The following is a 22,145-nucleotide window of genomic DNA, read 5'->3' on the forward strand; positions in this document are numbered from 1 at the left end:
TACCAAGTTGTCTTAAGAAATGAAATGGATCTAAATGTATTTATTAGTGCAAGTCAGCGTGAAGAGTATTTGAAAGAGGGCTTACAAACTGACAGCGTTTTGTTTTCTTCTTGTCGTCCTGCCGTAGAATCAGTAAATAACGCTGTTATTATTTGTTTAGTATCCGTTCTAATTGCTAACAGGCGGAGAGTCGGAATTTTTTATTGTGTGAGTTCTCAAACATACTGAAAGCCAATGACACAAAGTATTCGCATTTACTAACTTCCAATCATACTTACTTAACACCCTATCTATCTACCTACTTCGTCTTCATGGATATATATATATATATTCTCTCAGTTTCCATATTACGTCTTCATGAGTCACCCGAATTTCTTCGGTCAGCAGTACTCAATGACAAGCTTCGCTATTATGTAAAGATTCATTATCAGAACGGGTTCCTACCATTTTTTTTTATTTGAGAAATTATTTTACACAGGGCGGGAGATAACTGAAAGTAAGTACTGGTTTCGTAAACTACAAAGGGCATACTATATTGTTTTACACATTACTTTTTTTCTACCCAAATGAAGTACATTACACATCAGTTGTTACGCCCACTTTCACAACATAATCTCCTTGTAACTATATGCACTTTTGCCATCGATGTGTCAATCTCTCAAGACCTTCTTGAAACCATTCTTTTGGAGTGCTGCTTACCCATGCCTTGACAGCTGTGTTCAGTTCTGCAAAATCCGCAAAACGGCGACCACGCAGAGGTTTCTTCATGTTTCCGAACAGGTGATAATTACTTGGTGCCAAGTCGGGAGAGTATGGTGGGTGTAGAGCACCGTGAATCCCATTTGATCAATGGCAGCGGTGATCCCTCGGCTAGTGCGGGTCATGTTGCAGAAGCCATGAAGTCGGCAGTATCTTGATCATGGCGTTGCAAAAGTTGTCCGCACACGTCCACACGCCTCTGCTTTTCGTCTCCAGAGATGAGTCTAGGCACCCACGCGGATGACACCTTCCCCAACTGTAAGTGGTCGTGCACGATCCGCTGCAGGGTGTTTCGCCTAATTCCCGTGGTGCCTCCATTTCCGTAAATGTGATGCGTTTGTTTCCTTGGATGGCCGGTTCGACCCGGGCAATGTTGGCTGGTGTTGACACTGTCACATTCCTTCCAGAACTGGTTCCCTTGTCGACCGATGTGCGCCCTGTTTTCCAACCATCCACCCAGTTGTAAACTGTTTTCTGTGAAGGCGCATGTTCTCCACATACTGTCACCAAGGGCCGATGAATTTCTGCAGTGGTTACGCCTTCTTTCCATAGGAACCAAGTCGTAAAGTGCTGTCCCTGACGGTTGCATTCTATGTTGTTTGCTCCTACGCTGACAGTGTTGTTATGAAATGGCTATGGCGTGTGCATTCGTTGGCCCCTGTGCGTGTGCTGCAACCAAACGGTGGAAAAGGACACTAGATAAAAGTCACCACATTCAAAAGTGAAATGCGAACCATAACTGGACGTATAGAAAATAAAGTGTAAAAATATATAGTGCGCCCGTCGTACTTTAAAGTAAATAACACCCACTTCTAGAAGTATTAGCTGTTTTTTAGCTTGTTAGAAATTATCCTTTCACTGGTCTCAGGAACCTGTTTTCAAATATGTGTATTTTGTCTCTATAAATTTTTCCTCCTCCTCAAAATGCTACCGACATTCGTTGGCATCAAATCAGTGGTCTTCGAAACAGAAGGTCAAAGACTAACCTATTGGGCCACTATGGTCAATGTCTTGGAGTTTGGATAGAATAAGTTACTTGGTTATTTTTCCCTGAATTTGAGAATATCCGATGAGAAGTGAGATTCATTACAAAAGAGCAGGTAATTCATTCCGTTTAACATAGCCTGGCTTGCAGGGATTAAATGGATTCTACCAATTTTAATTTTTACATTCATTATGCTTTCATTATAACGAATCCTCCGGAAGCGGAAACTCTTTCAATTACGGCGGATATTAATACATGCTGGGGTGCCGGAGAGTTCTTCCACATGCTGGCAGTGAACGAGTCAGAGCTGTTCTCTTTAAACATACCGATATTAATCCGGTTCTAAGCTGATATCCTGGGAACAGGACAATGAATAAATGACTTCCCCACTGTGGTGGACTCATACTTTCTTTGAGGGTATAAAATATGGCACAGCTGTATGTTACTCCAACAGTAATAATATTTATAGAAATTGAATTGCAAGGGTCACACGTCTGAATATTTGTTAATTGAAAAAAAAAAATGCTTGGATAATTATTCGTTCCATACGTTATACTGATCATTTGAAGGTTTTTAAATTTTGGTGTCCATTGGTTTTTCCGTGGCGTATGCTGGGCTCAAGACTTAGGTTATCCCTTCCCGATAGTTGGTTTACAAAACATCAAGCCTTAAGCGTTTTGAGCTGCAGCCAATAGCCAACGGAGAAGCCTGCTGTGTTGTCAAAGCTGCTTCACAAACTACTGTCCTGGCCTCTGCCACTGCCAATACTCAACACCTGATCAGTCAAGGTGATAGCCTAAGGTTTAACAAATTGAAGTCCGGCTTTATGGCTAAATGGATAGAATGCTTGCCTATAGTCCGATGACCCCGCTTCAGTTTTCAGAATCAACCCCCTCATACCGTTAATTCCCCTGGCTTGGGGACTGGGTATTTATGACGCCTTCGCCATTCATTTTATCCTCATTAGGTCACCACCAAGCCTATACAAATGCCATGCACAATTATTATTATTATTATTATTATTATTATTATTATTATTATTATTATTATTATTATTATATTGTTATTATTATTATCTATATATATAAAATAGCTTGTCCTGACTGACTGACTGACTGACTGACTGACTGACTGACTGACTGACTGACTGACTGACTGACTGACTGACTGACTGACTGACTGACTGACTGACTGACTGACTGACTGACTGACTGACTGACTGACTGACTGATTCATCATCGCCGAGCCCAAACTACTGGATATAAAGAAATGAAATTTTGGGGATATATTCATATTATGATGTAGGTGCTCGCTAAGAGAGGATTTTTGGATATTCCTTCGGTAAGGGGGTGAAAATGGGGGTGAAATTTTAAAATGAGTGTATCTATATCTCAAAACTTTAAAAGTTTACAGATGTAAAAATTGGTATTTAGAATCTTCATTAAAAATAAGGAAACACGTATTTTTTTGTTTTCAGAAAATCCCAATATGAGGGATGAAAAAGGGTGAAAATGGGGGGAAATGGGTTGAATGCCTTTAATCAGGAAACCGGTACTTATATCTCAGAAACTGAAGATATTACAGTACTGAAAATTGGTACTTTTGATCTCTTTTAAAAATAAAGAAGCACGTATTTTTTTTGCTTTTGTAAAATCCAATTAATGGGAGGGTGAAAAGGGGGTGAATTTTTAAAATGAGTGAATCTATATCTCCAAACTTTTAAAGTTTGCAGATGTAAAAATTGGTATTTAGAATCTTCATTAAAAATAAAGAAACACGTACTTCTTTGTTTTCGGAAAATCGCAATAGGAGGAGTGAAAAGGGGTGAAAAATGGGTTGAATGCCTTTAATGAGGCTACTTATATCTCAGAAACTGAAGATATTATAGACCTGAAAATTGGTGTTTGGGATCTCTTTTAAAAATAAAGAAACACGTATTTTTTGTTTTTCTGGAAAACCCAATTAAGGGGGGTGAAAAGGGGGTAATATTTTAAAATGACTGTATCTATATCTCAAAACTTTTAAAGGTTATAGATGTAAAAAATGGTATTTAGAATCTCCATTAAAAATAAAGAAACACGTATATTTTGTTTTCGGAAAATCGTAATAGGAAGGGTGGTAAAGGTTGAAAAAGGGGTCGAATGCATTTCATGAGTCTACTTATATTTCAGAACCTGAAGATATTACAGACCTGAAAATTGGTGTTTGAGATCTCCTTTAAAAATAAAGAAACACGTATTTTTCTTTTTGTGGAAAATCCAATTAATGGGGGGGGGGTGAAAAGGGGGTGATTTTTTAAAATGAGTGTATCTATATCTCAAAACTTTTAAAGTTTATAGATGTAAAAATTGGTATTTAGAATCTCCTTTAAAAATAAAGAAACACGTATTCTTTTGTTTTCGGAAAATCCCAATGGGAAGGGTGGAAAAGGGTGAATAATGGGTTGAATGCCTTTCATGAGGCTACTTATATTTCAGAACCTGAAGATATTACAGACCTGAACATTTGTATTTTGGATCTACTTTAAAAGTAAAGAAAGACGTATTTTTTTGTTTTTGGAAAATCCAAATATTGGGGGGTGAAAAGGGGGGGTGAATTTTTTTAAAATGAGTGTGTCTACATCTTAAAACTTTAAAATTTACAGATGTAAAAATTGGTAGTTAGAATCTCCTCTAAAAATAAAGGAACACGTTTTTTTTGTTTCCTGTAAATCCTAATAGGAGGGGTGTAAAAGGGTGAAAAATGGGTTGAATGCCTTAATTGTGGATACACATATCTCAGAAACGAAAGATATTACAGAACTGATAATTTGCATATGGGATCTCCTTTAAAAATTAAGAAACACGTATTTTTTAGTTCTTGGAAATGCCAATTAATGGCGGTTAAACAAGAGTAACAAATTGGGGTGAATTTTTTGAAAGACTATATCTACAGAAAATCTTGGAAACGTAAAATGTTACAGACGTAAAGGGTGGGTGTAAATCTCCTCTAAATGTAAAGAAATATAGGTGATTTGTTTTTGGAAACTCCACTTGAGGGGAACTTAAAAGGGGTTAAATTTTAAAATGAGAATTTTTACAGTATATCTAAAAAAATTAACATGTTACAGAAGTGAAAAATGGTATTTTTTTTATCTCTATTAAACATAAAGATACGTGTACTTTTAGTTTTCGAAAATACCACTTGGGTGGAAGAGGGGGGGGGTAAAAGTGACTGAAAATGGTGATGAATTATTTTAATTAGGCTACTGATATCTCAAAAATGAAGATGTTACAGACGTGAAATTTGATATTTGCAATCTGCTTTAAAAGTAAAGAAACACGTATTCCCGGAAAATCCAATGAAGGGTGGGGGGGGGGGGGGGGGTGGGCGGGGTGAAAGAATTGAAAAATTAAGTGACTGAATTGTATGAGAATACATACATCTAATAAAAACTAAAGTTGTTACAGACGTGAAAATTCTTATTTGGACCTCCTTTAAAAACAAAGAAGAACGCGTTTTGGTGGGGAAACCATCTTGGAGGGCGGGAGTGTAAAGGAGGTGAATTCCTTTCATGAGGACACATAAATAGAAAACTGAAGAAGTTAGAGTCGTGATAATTGGTATTTAGAAGATCCTTTACTATTAAAGAAACAAGTATTATTTACGGGAAAATTCACTTAAGGGGAGGGATTATTGTGAAATGAAGTGAAAAAAAAGTGAATAATTTTTATGGGGATACTTATATCTCAAAACTGAAGGTAATAGACGTGAACATTGGTGTTTGGAATCTCCCTTAAACATAAAGAAACAAGCATTCTTTTAATTTTTTATGGTGGGGGGGGGGGGGGGTTGGCGGTAAATAAACTTAACTTCGGTGGGGTGTAGAAGGAGGTGAGACCAATTGATTTTACTGTTATTAATGTACTTATAAGGATCCTCCGTTGCTCACGCGGCAGCGCGCCGGCCTCTCACAGCTGGGTTCCGTGGTTCAAATCCCGGTCACTCCATGTGGCATTCATGCTGGACAAAACGGAGGCGGGACAGGTTTTTCTCCGGATACTCCGGTTTTCCCTGTCATCAGCCATTCCAGCAGCACATAATAATAATAATAATAATAATAATAATAATAATCCGGACCGTCGTCAAATGTGCGGACCCCGCTGGAAACGGCTCCTGGACGGGTAATGACTAAGAATGCAGTCCGGCCGCGGGTTCAGTGCCGCCAAGGCACCCAATATGACACCACGCCGGATCTCCAGAAGGATTTTATCCATATTAAAAATATTATAGGAAAAGATGGCAAAGATTTACGGACCCAACTGACCGGGAGGAATACCTGAGCCTAGCCCGGGAAGTACGAAATCGATTGCTGGAAAGGAAGATTTAAAAGTGGGAGGAAACGTGCCGTAAAATCATGGAAAACCAGTCAGATCGGGAATTTTGGTGGAATCTCGCAGAAAACGAGTCAGATCGCGAATTTCGGCGGATTATATATCTAATACAATAAGCATTCAATTATACATTTCAGTATAATACCGTAGCGAAGCACGGGTATCTTGCTAGTCATTAAATAAAAATGTTGAATTTTACAGTGGTCATACCCATCGTCCCATCGTTCACTGGTTAATTAGCTTCCTCGAAAGATCAGTGGTGATTACGGGTTCGATTCCAACCAACAAAAGAGAACACTAAACCTGAAAGATTGCACTTCATTTTAGCCAAACTGCACTATGTTAACACATGTAATAAATTAACGCTTGCATATAACATGTACATTAATGTAACTAGGAACTTGGAGCAATAACGTATAATTTGCAAGATCTAGGAATAGAAATGAATGATCAAGTTATATCCAAAAGCAGCCATATTTCCAATGTAAGGAAGATCCGACAAATACTACGAGAGAGAGAGAAGTTCAGTGATGGACGAAGCTGCCGCACAAAGGAAAAGGCGTTGGGCTCTTCCAGGAATACACGCCAGGGAACAAATGGATAAGAAATCACCGAGGCTTATCCTGTGCGGAATGCAGGGAGGCCATCAAGATGACAGCGAATGTTTGCGCCGTTCGCTCCGTGCCGGGAAGGTCCCAGGACAACACCCTCTCTTGGCGTTGCCGATATAGAGCACGAAACACTTGCCCATGTCCTGTGTGTCTGTCCTCATGGCGAGGTATTGAGAAATTCCCGCCATCATACAATACGACACATGATCGCGACGTCACTGAGGGATCACGGTTTCACGGTGCACGAAGAGATTTCTGGCCTAGCTACCGGTGGGAGTAACAGGCGTATTGACATGATAGCCTTTCAATCAGCTAGCAAGCACGGACTAATCTTAGATCCCACAATACGCTTCGAGTCACACGTTGGCCAGGCCGAAGAGGTAGACGCCGAGAAGAAGTCGATTTATCAGCCAACCGTGAACTACTATAAAGACAGATATCACCTAGACAATATCTCCGTCCATGTACTCATGATAGGAGCTCGAGGCGCAATTCCAAAATGTATTTTTATTTTATTTTTAGAATTTTCTTTACGTCGCACCGACACAGGTAAGTCTTATGGCGACAATGGTATAGGGAAGGCCCAGGAGTGGGAAGGAAGCGGCCTTGGCCTTAATTAAGGTACAGCGCCAGCATTTGACTGGTGTGAAAATGGGAAACCGCAGAAAGCCATCTTGAGGGCTGCTGACAGTGGGGTTCGAACCCACTATCTCCCGGATGCAAGCACACAGCTGCGCGCCCCTAACAGCACGGCCAACTCGCCCGGTCCTAAATTTCTTGTACAGCTATGGTATTCTCTCGGTCTCAACCGATCACGACTTCACGACATCGTTATCGCCGCAATACGAGGTTCAGTAACCGTATTTCGCAATCATCTATACAGTGTTATTCAGCAGCCCCTTCCAATATCGTTTGCTGCAGCCCAACTAACGTGCACATGGTTATAGGGGTGCTATTCCCCTGAAGGCGTACTGTGTGGTACTAATGTTCAGTGAGCACAGTTTGCACACTATTCTGAACCCTTGCGAAATGTTATATCATCCGTTCGCAAAATTTGACGCCTTGAAGTCATGTAGCAACGTCCTTTTACCATGTAACTATGTTAATGTGTCATGCCCCGTGACCGGGTGTAACGAAGGTGGGAATCAATGCATGAAACTAGGTAACCGTGCTGTCATTAATGTCTTAAACACCGAACCGGTTGGCCTATGTACTCTACCAGCATATTTACAGCAGTGTAGCGTAGAGGATGTAGTTAGGCGTTCGCCTAGCAATCGACGGAATGGGCCAGCGGCGGCTCGAATCCTGCATCGTTCTAATATCTTTGCTTCTGTATGACGTTTGTAAACACAAGCCCACGTTTGCCACATTCAAACAGTGGAATGACGATATTATTCATCTTCTGCCCTGCGCATACTCCACTAGTTGTGCCTGAATTTACTGTAATCTCTGCTGTCATTCGGCATGTTTTCCAGAGGGGAATACGTTGACATGCTCCTCACTTATGGGGAAGCAAGACAAAACCCGTGCGGGCACTACGTCTGTACGAGGAACGGTATCCCGTCAGCCGACATCCGGGTGCTAAGACATTCCGCCTTGTTGAAAGACGCCTTAAGACAACAGGCGTGATTTCCAACCAGCCACCAGTCCGCGATAGGCCCGTTACATCCGGTTAAACAGAAGTGGTCGTTCTGGAGGCAGCTCGTAATAATCCACACATCAATACAAGGGCGATTGCACGACAGGTGAACACCAGCCAGCCGTCCGTCCGGCGAGTACTGCATGAACATAAGTTTCACCCATACCATCTTTAGCGACAACAAGAGCTCCATGGGCGGGATGTCGAAGCTTGAATGGAGTTCTATCGGTGGCTATTAGGCAGGCTGGACAATGGTGCAGCAGACGTATCGAACATCTTGTTCTCGTACGAATCGCGCTTCCACAATAATGGGAACGTCAATCGCAACAACATGCACCATTGGAGTCCGGACAATCCTCACTGTGTGCGATAGGCGACCCATCAACTACGATGGGGAGTGAATGTTTGATGTGGAATCTTGGGGGATCGCCTGATTGGACCTTATTTATTTGAGGGCCATTAGACGGGCCCATGCTACGTGCACTTTCTGCGTCAGGAACTCCCATTGCTACTGGAGGATGTGCCCTTGCACAATCATTTGACGATGTGGTTGCAACAGGATGGAGCTCCACCACATTCGGTTTTGCCCGTTCGTAACCATCTGAACGAGGAACTGCCAGGGAAATGGATAGGACGTGGAGGCCCTGTTTCTTGGTCCGCCAGATCACCGGATTCAACGCCGAAAAACCCCGACCAGCTCCGGCAACTCATCACGTACGCCTGCCGATCAATCACACCTGGAATGCTTCAGCACGCAAGATAATCTATTGGACACCGGGTCCGAATATGCACAAACGAAATCGATCACCACATCAAGCATTTGCTGTGATAAAACATTGTCAGGCAGTTGTGTTCCTATTATTTCCGGTCTGTATGTGTCCACCGTGCTAACTAATCAGCTCTTATTATGACCACAAACACATTCATTCACACACAATTTGAATGAAAGCGGGTATTGAACTTACATTGCTTCCGGAGTGTCCAAACGAGCCTTATGACATGCCCAGGGGATACGATAATTTTCTCTTCTATTTCTTTTTTTGGTGATCTGAGTGGTGTATGATTATTATTATTATTATTATTATTATTATTATTATTATTATTATTATTATTGCAGTAGTTAGTAAATTTGTATTCTCTATTGTTTATTTTTCCTTTTCTCTGTATGTGAACATGTATAGGGGCGAAATCGCCTGTTATGTTCAATAAATGTTCAATGTTCAATGAACTTACATTGCATGCGGTACGTATTAAACAAATATTTCAGAAATTTGTAGTCTTCGCTCCGGACTCGAACCTACCTCCTGACATGCAAGCCCTCTCCGCCACGCCTTTACAAACTACACTACGGATCCGTACGGCACACTGGGCAGCTTATAGCAAGTATCTGGTTTACTTCGGTCACAATATCAATTCAGTGTTTCGTCAGTGTGTCAGGTTCATATGATCTAGAAGGCACGCGCATGTCTTCCAGTATTTAATGCGAGTATGTTAATGTGGTAAATACCAAGATATCCGGTTGTGTTGTCTGAGCATACCGGCAGGGCAGATGCTTTCACGACGGAATGAATGTCGTGGGTTGCATAAAACTACATTGGAAGGAGCGACTGAATCACGCTGTATAACATTTGAAGAAGCATACATCATGCTATATTCCAAATTCATTTCAAGTTTATTCCTGAGCCTTGTGATGGTTATTTCTATCTGGCATACTAGCAAACTCACCAATAACTTAGAAGACAAAATACTGTGTATTCGACATACGTTGTCCTTATAGCAGCCTCCCCATGGGGGAAGTTGTATCAATCAATCAAATAAAACTTTATTACTCCTATATCATCGGGCCTACAGTGTCTTCCTACAAGGATATAGAAGGAAACGGGAGTGAAATACCAGCACTCTGTTATCTGTATAATTAAATCAGAAGGATGAGGTGGGGGAAGTATATACGATGAGTAACGCACGGCTGATAGCGGTGACGATCTGACGGACCGAGCCTAGCACACCTATCTTCCCCGGTCCCGCTCCCTTCAGACATACAGCAGCAAGCCGCGTGAGGTGAGTCAAGGGCAGAGGGACGAGAGTCTGGGCTGCAATATCAGTCTCGGAAGTCTTGTTCTCAGAAATACATGCGACGTTTTCTTTCTCGTTGCTTTTAAGGTTTGTAAATAGAACAATGTGTCAGATGCTTACATTATAAAGTGCTTTAGATTTCCACCGTTCGCATTTGCGATTTGCGCTTAACTGATATCCTTGTAGCCCTCGGTATACGCCACTGCTATTTGTGTTCCTAAAGGTGGAAAGCGGCTGAATACAAGTCACCTAAACTCCGTATTTGGAATCTAAACATTCAGGGTTATGTTATAGGGTGCGTGTGTTTTAAGGACTTCGCATAGGGATGGAGTTTATAGGGATATCAAAACATTTCTTTCATATTTCCGTGCATATTAGGTCTCTTCAAAAAGTTACATACATACATCTCCATTAGAGAATGTTATGCCTTTCAGCGTTCATTCTGCAAGTCTCTCAGACTTTATAACTTCGTCACAATCCTCTCTTTGCAACTAACTCTGTGGCCTCGTTTAGTTCTGCACCTAATATCTTTAAATTATTATCTTGTAGAACAGTTATGCGGATGACAGAAGTCTTGGCCGACAACACGAGGGAATGAGAATGCTGACGAACCCAATTTTTTATTTCATTTTAGCAATGACAAGGATATATTTGTTTGTGAAGTTTTTACTGTTAAAATATGTCTACATGTGGAGTGAAATGTGTGAGAACCAGAAAAGAATGGATCAATCTACAATAATTTTATTTAGTACTATGGCTGGTTAAACATAGGGGATGTTGACTGGAGTGCTGACACTAATATAAGGTTTGTAGAAAATAATTTTGTATTTTCCGTGTACATGAAAATTTTCCTTTCATTAGTGTAAAAATTACCTGCATTCGTTTTGTTAATGTCGGTAAATTTAAATACCATGTGATTTGTGTTAGCAGGACGTTATTTATTTTTACATGTCAATTATGCCAGAATTGAGTTATTTTGTCATCTAATTTTGTTGTTAATCATGTCCTAAGTCGAAAGCGAAATTAATAATAAATAATCACTGTTTTCGTCGGGAGTTATTCCGACAAGATCTGGTAAAATTTATTAAAAGGAAATTCTAGATTTTCGTACGTCGTTGCTAGTAAAATCGTCCTAAAATTTGAGCACCTAATGTAAGTTATATGTGTGTTCCATTTCACTTACGGTGTATTCGTGGATAGGTTTGAATGTTTTATAATTTGCGTTTAATACAAAGATTTGTGCTCCAGGTGGCAGCCATCAATGCGATGGGATGTTTATGAAGGGATGTTGCTACATGAGCCACCTTGTCTTTCGAGACTATCAAGTGTGGAATAGTCCTGCTTTTGTTAAGCAATTGTGCAGTCATTTCGGCAAAGGTTCAATGATCATTTATAGAACGAAGTGAGAATTATTACAGCAGAAGGAATCCAATATTTCAAGTAGCCTATCATGGAGTTATCACGTGCTATCTCAGGTATTTAAACATTTAAACGGAACAAGAGCGATATTATAAGATCATCAAATGAAAGGACTTTTGTTCTTATACTTATTCTCAGTGTAAGAAACGTATTGAGCTTTCCTTGACTGTACTACCTTCACAAAGGTCAGTTAAGCTGTAGCCATCGTTATCTTTCCTCAATGGGATTATTTTGTGCACGTCAGGTTGTAATGAGTGCCTTGTTTCGAGTTATAGTTGTGATCCGCTTATTGTCAATCCTTTTATTGAAATGCAAGCGCATGATTTCAGACCTTTAGATTGACGCTACGTGATTATTGATATTTTTGATCTCTTCAGATGATAGCAGCTCATTGTTTGTTGTGAATCGGACTGATCACTATTCTGTTTTTTATACTGTAAGACATGTTATGCCATGGACCGGACTGATCGTAATGATGCTTTTCTTACTTAAGTTATGTTTTACAGTTACTAATTATATTACGGTTTCTTCTGTGCCAATCTTTAATGACCGGATTTCTGTTTAAACCGTTTCTTTCATATTAAACGAGTTATGTTGTACAGCGGTGAATGATGTTCATAATCAATCTACATATTCTTGGGAGATGAGACACCATCATATTAACGTCGTGGATTACATTCATAGTAATACTGTTCATTACTTTAGACCAAACGATTCCAACTGAGGTGCTCTCACGGCAGCAGCCCCGGTGCTGTGCTATAGCACCGTAGACGTGGTGGGGGAAGCAGGGGAAGTAGCAGAGGCCGAACCACAGGTCGTCAAGTCAGCGCGGAGCTTATGAAAACAATATTATTTATGACAATTCTGTGAACACATAAACAAAAAATTTATTCTGTGCATACATTGCGTTTGCCTTAATGTACATGTAGCGCTTAAGTCGATTGTTGACATCGTTTTGTGGCAACTAATTTACCGATATTTACAATCGATTTTTCAGTAGAAATTCTAAGTACAATCTCTAAGACAGCATCAGACATAGAAGTCCTAGTTCTACATTTATTTAAATTAATAATTGAAAACATCTGTTCGCATGCATAAGTTGTACCAAACATTGACGTCAATTTTAAGGCAAAAGCATGAAGTCTGTCCAGACGTGTTGATATTTGCACGACCTGTGAGATTGTGTAATACTTTCATTAAGTGATGAAGTACTGCAAATGTGAGATTTAACTAGCAGAAGTACTGCATAAATCATTATTTAAGCGCAGTGATTATTGACGTGCACTTATTGTGTAAATTTCGTGTATTTATAACATTTTGTATCATGGTGTAATCAACGAGGATAGTGAACGAGGAATAACCCACCTGTTATGAGCTGCGTAGCATTCAAGCTACTGTAATATATGTTCGATGGATTCGTGTGTGGCTAGATTAATTCACTACTAGTCAAATACAGTGTTGTGTTGTGGGAGCACAATTGGAATTACAATTAGAACGTTGAAAAAGTGAATTTGTTCAGGAAATTGCGATTCACGCATAATAATAATAATAATAATAATAATAATAATAATAATAATAATAATAATAATAATAATAATAATAATAATAATAATTTGGGCAGCGTCTGCTGAAAGTACAAACGTGGATATGCGTTGTCTTACATTGTGAGGGGATGTGAAATAAGCAAGTTAGTGACCATTAACGTTGGATTACAGTGCAAGTGAATACGTGATAGTTCAGCAATATTGGGATAAATCTAACCATGCCTGAATGTAGTGCGTGTTACAAGTTGACCCAATTATAACCATAGTGTTTTCCCCTTTGCATATTGGAACGAGTTATCGCTGGTCTGGGAAGAGGATACACGAGTCACTTACCTACCCAGCATCTCATTGTGTTGGATACCTCCAGGATTATTATGCGTGGTGAAGTCTACAAGATGAAGTTCATCCCGGAAACGAACCAAGGACCTCACGACATCAAAGGCAGCAAGATGATGGCTTAAGCTGCTATGAGTGTGCTTCCTCGGACAAGAATGATCACCCTAGATAAGTGCATTTTCAAGTTTACTATGTTTGAAAGTCATTTTCCCTCCTGTATATAGTTAGAATTAGCATGTCAAGTAGATTAAAATGTGAATGATGATCGCGGGCTGTTCAAAGAGATTAAAACTTTTAGCTTGTGTAGTAGGAAGTTTGTACTGGCATGATGACCAGCAGTTAATTTAAACCCCTTGGAAAGTAATGCATGTTAGTTATAAGATTCCTGTAATGATTTATTTTTGTCTTCAAGAAGTGTTATGATGGATGGAAGTGGTATCCATCTAGGTAACCCCAGATCTTATGATAAAATGAGATGCTTTGCCTCTTCAAAGAATACGAGGATGACTTGTATGTCATGTATAAGACGGAGCATATGAGGAGTTCAAATGATGTTTTTAGATGCGAGTATAATTTCTAGATCGTGAATTTAATATGAAATTTTTTTTATAGAGTGGCATGAATTAATATCCCTTATGTAAATATATGCGAGTGTTCGTGGTATTGAGTTGGAAGTGATGGTCGGTGAATATCTGTCAATTGATAATCAAGGCGATATAAATATGTGCCAGAGATAATTTATACAAAGCGTGAAGAATTGCACCACGCTAGTTATATTGAGATTAGGTTGAATAGGACCATGTGAGAATTAACATGTTAGCGTTGAGCTTGAAGAAGCCGTGTTGGCCCGAATTTATATCGAGGCAGCTTATTAAAGAGAGATACCTTCCCCCGACTGTATGAAAGGGAGGCGTGCGGAAGTACCGTTACGCTAGAGAAAGTGCCAGCTGGATACAAGGGCTGAGGAAGCTGTGGGCACGTTACAAGCCTTGACTGTGGAGTGTTCGATGGCCATTTACTTTCTAACAATATCCGACGGACATTTACGCATGGAGTAGCTAATTGTCACCACGACTGAATTAATATAGTAGGAACAATAGACTTCCTCCCAATTTATTTTGTTCATTCCATCCGATCTAAAAATTCAAAACATGCATCCTGCAGTAAGAAGACTATGAGTTCGACCCCCATCCAGGGCAACGTGTATCATTGCTATTATTTTGGTAATGGAAGGACCATTCCCTCCATATAATCTTGTATATATGATAAAGGGTCATATTATATGTTTGGTAGTAGTTGAGTGTATTATACATGTAAAATGTCGTGTTATTGTCCACGCGTCATCCATAACCCCAGTATTATTTTAAGTGATCAAATGGTATTTTTTTAAATCCCGGCGAAACATGCCTATGCGATTAGTTACACCTTTGTAAATAATAATGAAGTTAGTTATTAGGACTGAACATGACTTTCAGATATCTTGGAATGTGCTTGTCATAATTAACATACTGTCTTAATCCTTGATCGCGTAATAATATGATCACAAGAAATTATAATATTTCAAAACTCCAGTTCATGTATAGAAAGCTGGGATGATATCAAAAGGGTGATCATTATAGTGCCGATTATTATGTATAATTAATTGATTAATTAATTAATTAATTAATGCCTAACAATGTTGTGAATAATAGAGGTAGTAACAAGTGAAAGGCCTCTAAATATCGGGATTATTGGTGTGGAATACTAATTCCACAAGACAATTTAATAATAATTTCATCAATATGAATCCCGTCTTTTTTCTTTTTTTTTTTATTTGTGATCAAATGATATACGGCACATTTCGTTTTAGTTATGGATGTTCATTCTCAGTTGATAATAAATCTGATATTCACAAAACTTTAAAACATCATTCTTCTGATTTGTAGTGACGTTGTATTCCTCTTCTATATTGAGATCCCTACTTACAAAATAATTTATTAATGCCTATTAGTCCGAACGTACCATTGACCTGAATGCTCTAATATTATAGCCGTGGTTATTCTGAAGTAGGGATGATGATGAGAATTCGATTCTAGGGCCGTTCGCCGAAGATCTCATCACGTATTTTCCATTCGGCCGATGCACTCAAGAATTATTATTATTATTATTATTATTATTGTGCACTGAAGCCCCGGACAGGCACAATACTATACCATTATTTGTGTACCGGTACTCGCTTATCAATTCTACGACGTAAAATAGGCCTATGCCGCCTCTTTGGTGTAGTGGTTAGCGTGATTAGCTGCCACCCCCGGAGGCCCGGGTTCGATTCCCGGCTCTGCCACGAAATTTGAAAAGTGGTACGAGGGCTGGAACAGGGTCCACTCAGCCTCGGGAGGTCAACTGAGTAGAGATGGGTTCGATTCCCACCTCAGCCATCCTCGAAGTGGTTTTCCGTGGTTTCCCACTTCTCCTCCAGGCGAATGCCGGGATGGTACCTATCATAAGGCCACGGCCGCTTCCTTCCCTTTTCCTTGCCTATCCCTTCCAATCTTCCCATCCCTCCACAAGGCCCCTGTTCAGCATAGCAGGTGAGGCCGCCTGGGCGAGGTACTGGTCATACTCCCCAGTTGTATCCCCCGACCAAGAGTCTGAAGCTCCAGGAAAATGCCCTTGAGGCGGTAGAGGTGGGATCCCTCGCTAAGTCCGAGGGAAAAACCGAACCTGGAGGGTAAACAGATGATGATGATGATGATGAAAATAGGCCTATTAAACACCACTAGGCGTTCGTCATTTTATGTATAACGGAATGATATCGGATAGAAATCGGCCATTAAGCGACAAAAACGTGTATCTGACAATGCTTTCCCTAGTCATTATTTTCATTAAGACTGGTCACGCCTCCTGCCCCGTATGGATATGTCAGTCCATCAGAACATTTTCCGTTGTGTTCATTTTGGTATGCGTGTGTATAAAAGAAAATTAACCTTATATACAGTGTACTGTATGAGTGCGTAAATTCGTAACGCAAACATACATTCCTACAGTACTGTATGGTAAGGTTCATTTTCCTTTACAAGTAACCATAGGAAAGTGAATAGAACGAACGTTGTCTGATGGACTACATATCCATACATGGTTGGGAGGCGTGACCTGCAGTGTTAAGGAGAATTAATGATGGCTAGGGAGAGCATTGTGAGATACGAGATTTTATCTCTTAACTCCTGAGATATGAAATATTTTGTTGTCTTCAGACTATACAATAATGCTCTCACCAATATCATTATTATTATTATTATTGTTATTATTATTATTATTATTATTATTATTATTATTATTATTATTATTATTATTATTATTATTATTATTATTATATTATTATTGTCAGTTACATACAGTCCTCTCGTGCGTTTACAGTGCTCTCACTGTACAAGAAGCTTTACAGCTTAACAATTTCAAGGCGACGGGAATCGTTATAGCGAATTCGGCTCCGTGGCTAAATGGTTAGCGTGCTGGCCTTTGCTTAGAGGGGTCCCGGGTTCGATTCCCGGCAGGGTCAGGAATTTTAACCGTCATTAGTTAACCCTCTACTGCATGAATTAATTTTCGTTTTCGTTTGGTGAAGAAAATTTCAAGCTTTAATTCTTAACATTCGTTCAATGTCTTAGATTTACCAGCAATTTTTAACTGGGGCTAATAGCTTAACACTCGCATGTGATATGGGTTGCCATAATGGGATATATATACGATTTTTCACGAACATTGCTACCTACTGGCCATGGGTACGTACTGCAAGGCGCAAGTACAACTTGCACGACCATAGGCACTCCTGATCGGGAGGGCCCACGAAAAATAAACGGTGGTTGGTACGTGTGGATGTTGACGGGGTGGAAGAAGTGCCTTTGGTTGTAGGGCTGTTTTGTCTTACGTTATGTAAACAAAAAAAATACCTCTATCTACAATATTTACCCATTTATCCAGGTGAAAAGTTATTTGTTGCCTAACGACAACAGTGTGCAGTAGAGTGTTAATTTCGCTGGCACGGGGGCTGGATGTATGTGTCGTCTTCATCATCATTTCAACCTCATCACGACGCGCAGGTCACCTACGGGTGTCAAATAGAAAGACCTGCATCTGGAGAGCCGAACATGTTCTCGGACACTCCCGGCACTAAAAGCCATACGCCATTTAATTTTTCTTTATTGAGAGCCCTGAGGCTGTTGTACTTACGAATGAAGATTCATGAGTTGAAGATGAAGGTGGCCTCGTAGATGTCCGGAAGGCGATTGTGGGCACAAGCTGAAGTTATTTTGTCTGGAGGTCAGCGATTGGGCGGAGATCACGCCGAGGATGCAGTCGTTGAAGAGACCGAAGGCCTAAATACCGAAAAACGAGCCCCAAGCAGAAATATGGATAGGTAGCTAAAAATCTGGGGGAAGATATTCCCGTTTTACCTCAAGTGGATTCTTCTTTTTTTCGTAGTCACAATCCGGTGAATATTCCAAATGTTAATAGGTATTTGTAAATATAAATTCGTAAATATCTCGATAAGATTCTGTGTGTGTCTTTGCATTGAAAAATATAGTCATCATTCTGCAGTAGATTTACTGTGATTTGAAATAATAACACCCTTTCCATATTTAAATATAACCCACTGAGTGAATACCAGCTAAGTTATTCCCATACTTCAACATCTAAGAAAACATCTCAGTTTACGACAATAATGCCTAGCGGTGCCTTATGCCACCCGTTTATTTCTCGCAAATAGGAGTACCAAGCGACACAAAACCGTAAAGCACGCTTAGATGCAGTTTATATATATACTAGCGCTTTGCCCGCGGCTTCGCTCGCGTCATAGTTATGTCCCATTATATTATTTTATTTACAATTTTCTTTTGAAGACCACCGAACCAGCGTTATGCGTTCATCGACTTTCGTAAGAAATGTAAGACGTGAACGTCATCAACTAAATATTAATTAAAAAATAAGCAACAAACTGTAAGAGTAAATAATTATCTTTGCCCTCTCGTACCATTATTCGAAAGGCATAATAGCTCGCCGCTGATACCTTTTTCTTCAATTTTTTTTTTTATGAGGATCACGTTGAGGAATATTTATTGAGTAGCCATCTTCACCATGACGAAACATCATAGGATATTGAAGTGCATCATAAGACGGATGAATTTCAGTGATACGTTTGAGTTTATCATTGTTGCTCTGAATAACTATATCTCATTTTTCAAATTGTTCGCCAACGATTACTAAAGTAACCTCATTAGATTTTGGAACATTATATCGTCCTCTGTGATTGTCAGCCGGATTTCTGTTCGCATGAATAACTACCTTAAAATCTTGACATCCTGAAGGCACCTTCTCAAGACCAAGTTCTTTACATAATAGTTAACATCATGGAGCATTTTTTGCAACAGTTTAACAAAAGCCGGCTTATCTAATTGTATCTTAGAGCATTGTATTTGTGCTTCTCTTTCATCTTCGCCAACAAAGTAAAACTGAAAAAATCCAGGATTTTGATGAGCATTTGGCAATAGACTGCCTATGGTATGCAAAATTTGTCCTTGTACTTTGAAAGTTGTTATAAAGCCAGGTTGGATGGCTATTTAGTACCAAAAGATGACATTTAAAAACAGCTGCTATATTTTATAATTCAATCCAAAAATATAACCATGATCTGGAAGGGCACCCATTAGTAAACTGTACAATGGTTCAGGTGGAGATTAGTGTGATGGCAGCTGAACCTTGCCAGAATCGCAACACATGCCTGGTGTTTCATCATTCCACTTGAGAATATTGCAGAATTGGCATGTATGGATCATTGTGCCAATGGTTATCAAGTTATTTTCGTAATTAATTTCAAGATCGTAAGACATCACGGAACGAAACTTAATTTTAGAAGGACGCAATCGTCTTTCATTTCGGACCCCAGGGTGATGTTGCTCATATCGCTTGAATTGTCCTGTGATATTCGCGAATATTTTGCTGGTGTGTAGCTGCCGCTGCTCTATGGGCTTCGAGATTTTTCTTTTGGTATTTACTTGCAGGAATGGTATGTGTGGAAGGATTAATCTGTAAAAATGTGGCTGCTGCTTTTAAAAATTGCATTTTTCTCGTAGCATTTGAGTATCGAGTGTGACATTTTTCAGAAACTTTTGTAACAACGAATGAAGCACTTGTTTCTTTGCACAGACATTCATATTTATTACTTCAAAATGCCCGTTAGAGAGATTACCAGTAAATCGCAGTATTTTTACGGTATTAGCTTCATCACTAAATGTCCAGTATAACTTTTATCACGATAAACTTCAAAGCGGAATGGAAATATTTTGCCTACTGCCGTCGACTCACATGTTCCACCATAAGTTGAATCTTTTGACATGAAAAGTCGGCACTCTTCCGAGGAGGAAATAGTTATTACCAAGATGACTTTCGGACAAAATGGAGAACTCTGCCCAATTGTTCACAACTTACGAAACAATAGCTTCACAAACTTCTTTATGTCGTAACTGAGTAGAATATAAAATGCAAGAAAGAGATCTAAATAGACACACACAGTCACCTACAATAGAAACAATGTTATGAGGCAACACTTCACCATTATTGTTTAGATAAGTTACTGCCATTATGCTGTGCGCGTGAAAAAGACGTTATCGCGCTGCAGTCTGTTATTTAGCTGTCTCCTTGAAATATCACACACCAATACGTTGAATCTTCTCATATGAAAAGCCGGTACTCTTCTGAGGAGGAATAGTTATTAGCAAGGATTGCCAGGGTTCAAAGCCTTTTTGCTCAAGAGTTCTATCACACTTCCCCCTGTGGGGGCGGTAGAATAACACCCACAGTATCCCCTGCCAGTCGTAAGAGGCGACTAAAAGAGGCCCCAGGGGCTCTGAACTTGCGAACGTGGGCTGGCGACCACGTGGCCCTTAGCTGAGTCCTGGCACTGCTTACACTTACTTGTGCCAGGCTCCTCACTTTCATCTATCCTATCCGACCTCTCTTGGTCAACTCTTGTTCTTTTCAGACCCCGACGGTATTACGTATGGAGGCCAAGGGAGTCTTTCATTTTCATGCCCTTCGTGGCCCTTGTCTTCCTTTGGCCGATACCTTCATTTTTCGAAGTGTCGGACCTCTTCCATTTTTCTCTCTGATTAGTGTTATATAGAGGATGGTTGCATAGTTGTACTTCCTCTTAAAACAATAATCACCACCACCACCACCACCACTTCTATCACACTCACTTCATTAGGCCTACTGGTCTACAATATTATGCAAGCTGCCTCCGGTCTCTTCGTCAATATGAGTGACATATCTTCGAACCTGGGACAGTTTTGCTAATGACGCATTCGCGCGACGATCATAATGAAGAACTGGTACTGCTTTCGCCTAGCCTGTTTTACCAGTAGCTCGTCTCCTTTCTCTCAAGTCTTCCCTGCCCAAATTTTGCAACATTTTTGTAACGCTACTCATAATGTTTCAATTGCATAGTCATGTTGACATACCAGACCACACACGCTCTCCGTAGTTAAGCGAGACTGATCGTGGTAAGAACTTGGGTGACAAACCACGTGCCGTTGGCTGTAGAAGGAGCCGAAATGAACTGGCTTCTTACCGTAAGTACTGTCAAATGGGACTAAGGATCAGTGGTTTTTCTGGTTAGTTTGTGGAACTAATGCGAACGTCCGGATAGGACTGTGGAAGGGAACTCTGCCTTTACGCATTATGTCCATAATCTTCTTCATCTTAGAGTATATTTATTGCCTGGATTTTCTAATGTAGATGCCATTTTTGTAGTTTGGGCCAAGTGTGGGGTGTAGGATCTTTCTTCCTTTCCTCTTTAAATCCGCGAGCAAACATTTCTTGGACAGGATAAGGCATTCAGATGCATACAGCGATACTGGTTTGATGACAGCGTTGTAGTGACGAATTTTTGTATTCAGAGAAAAGCACTTTTCATTGTATATTTTGCGGGTAGTTTGGAAGGTGACTTACATTTTCTTGATTCTTGCTGCTATAGCCTCTTTGTCAGTCCATTTTGCTGGATCCATTCCCCAAGGTATTTAAATTTATTAACACGGTTTATCGTTCCATATTTGATGCTTAGTTGTGCCGTATCATTTTCGATGTTCGACACTACTTCTGTCTTTTGAAAGGAAATTTGTAGACTGTTTGTTCTGCTACTTCCTTCAACACATTGATCTGCTCTGTTGCACTTTCGAAATTTTCTGTCATCAAGGCTATATCATCAGCGAACGCTAGGCAATCTATTTCAATTCCGTTTTTCCTTGTCCCAATCCTTCAGGGTTTGTAAAGGTTCCTTTCTTTTATCGTATTTCGCCACTCATGTGTTACCTTCTCAAGTACGTAGTTGAACAAAAGAACTAACAGCCCGTCTCCCTGTGGAACGTCTGT

This window comes from Anabrus simplex, chromosome 1 (genome assembly GCF_040414725.1).
Source record: "Anabrus simplex isolate iqAnaSimp1 chromosome 1, ASM4041472v1, whole genome shotgun sequence".
NCBI lineage: Eukaryota > Metazoa > Arthropoda > Insecta > Orthoptera > Tettigoniidae > Anabrus > Anabrus simplex.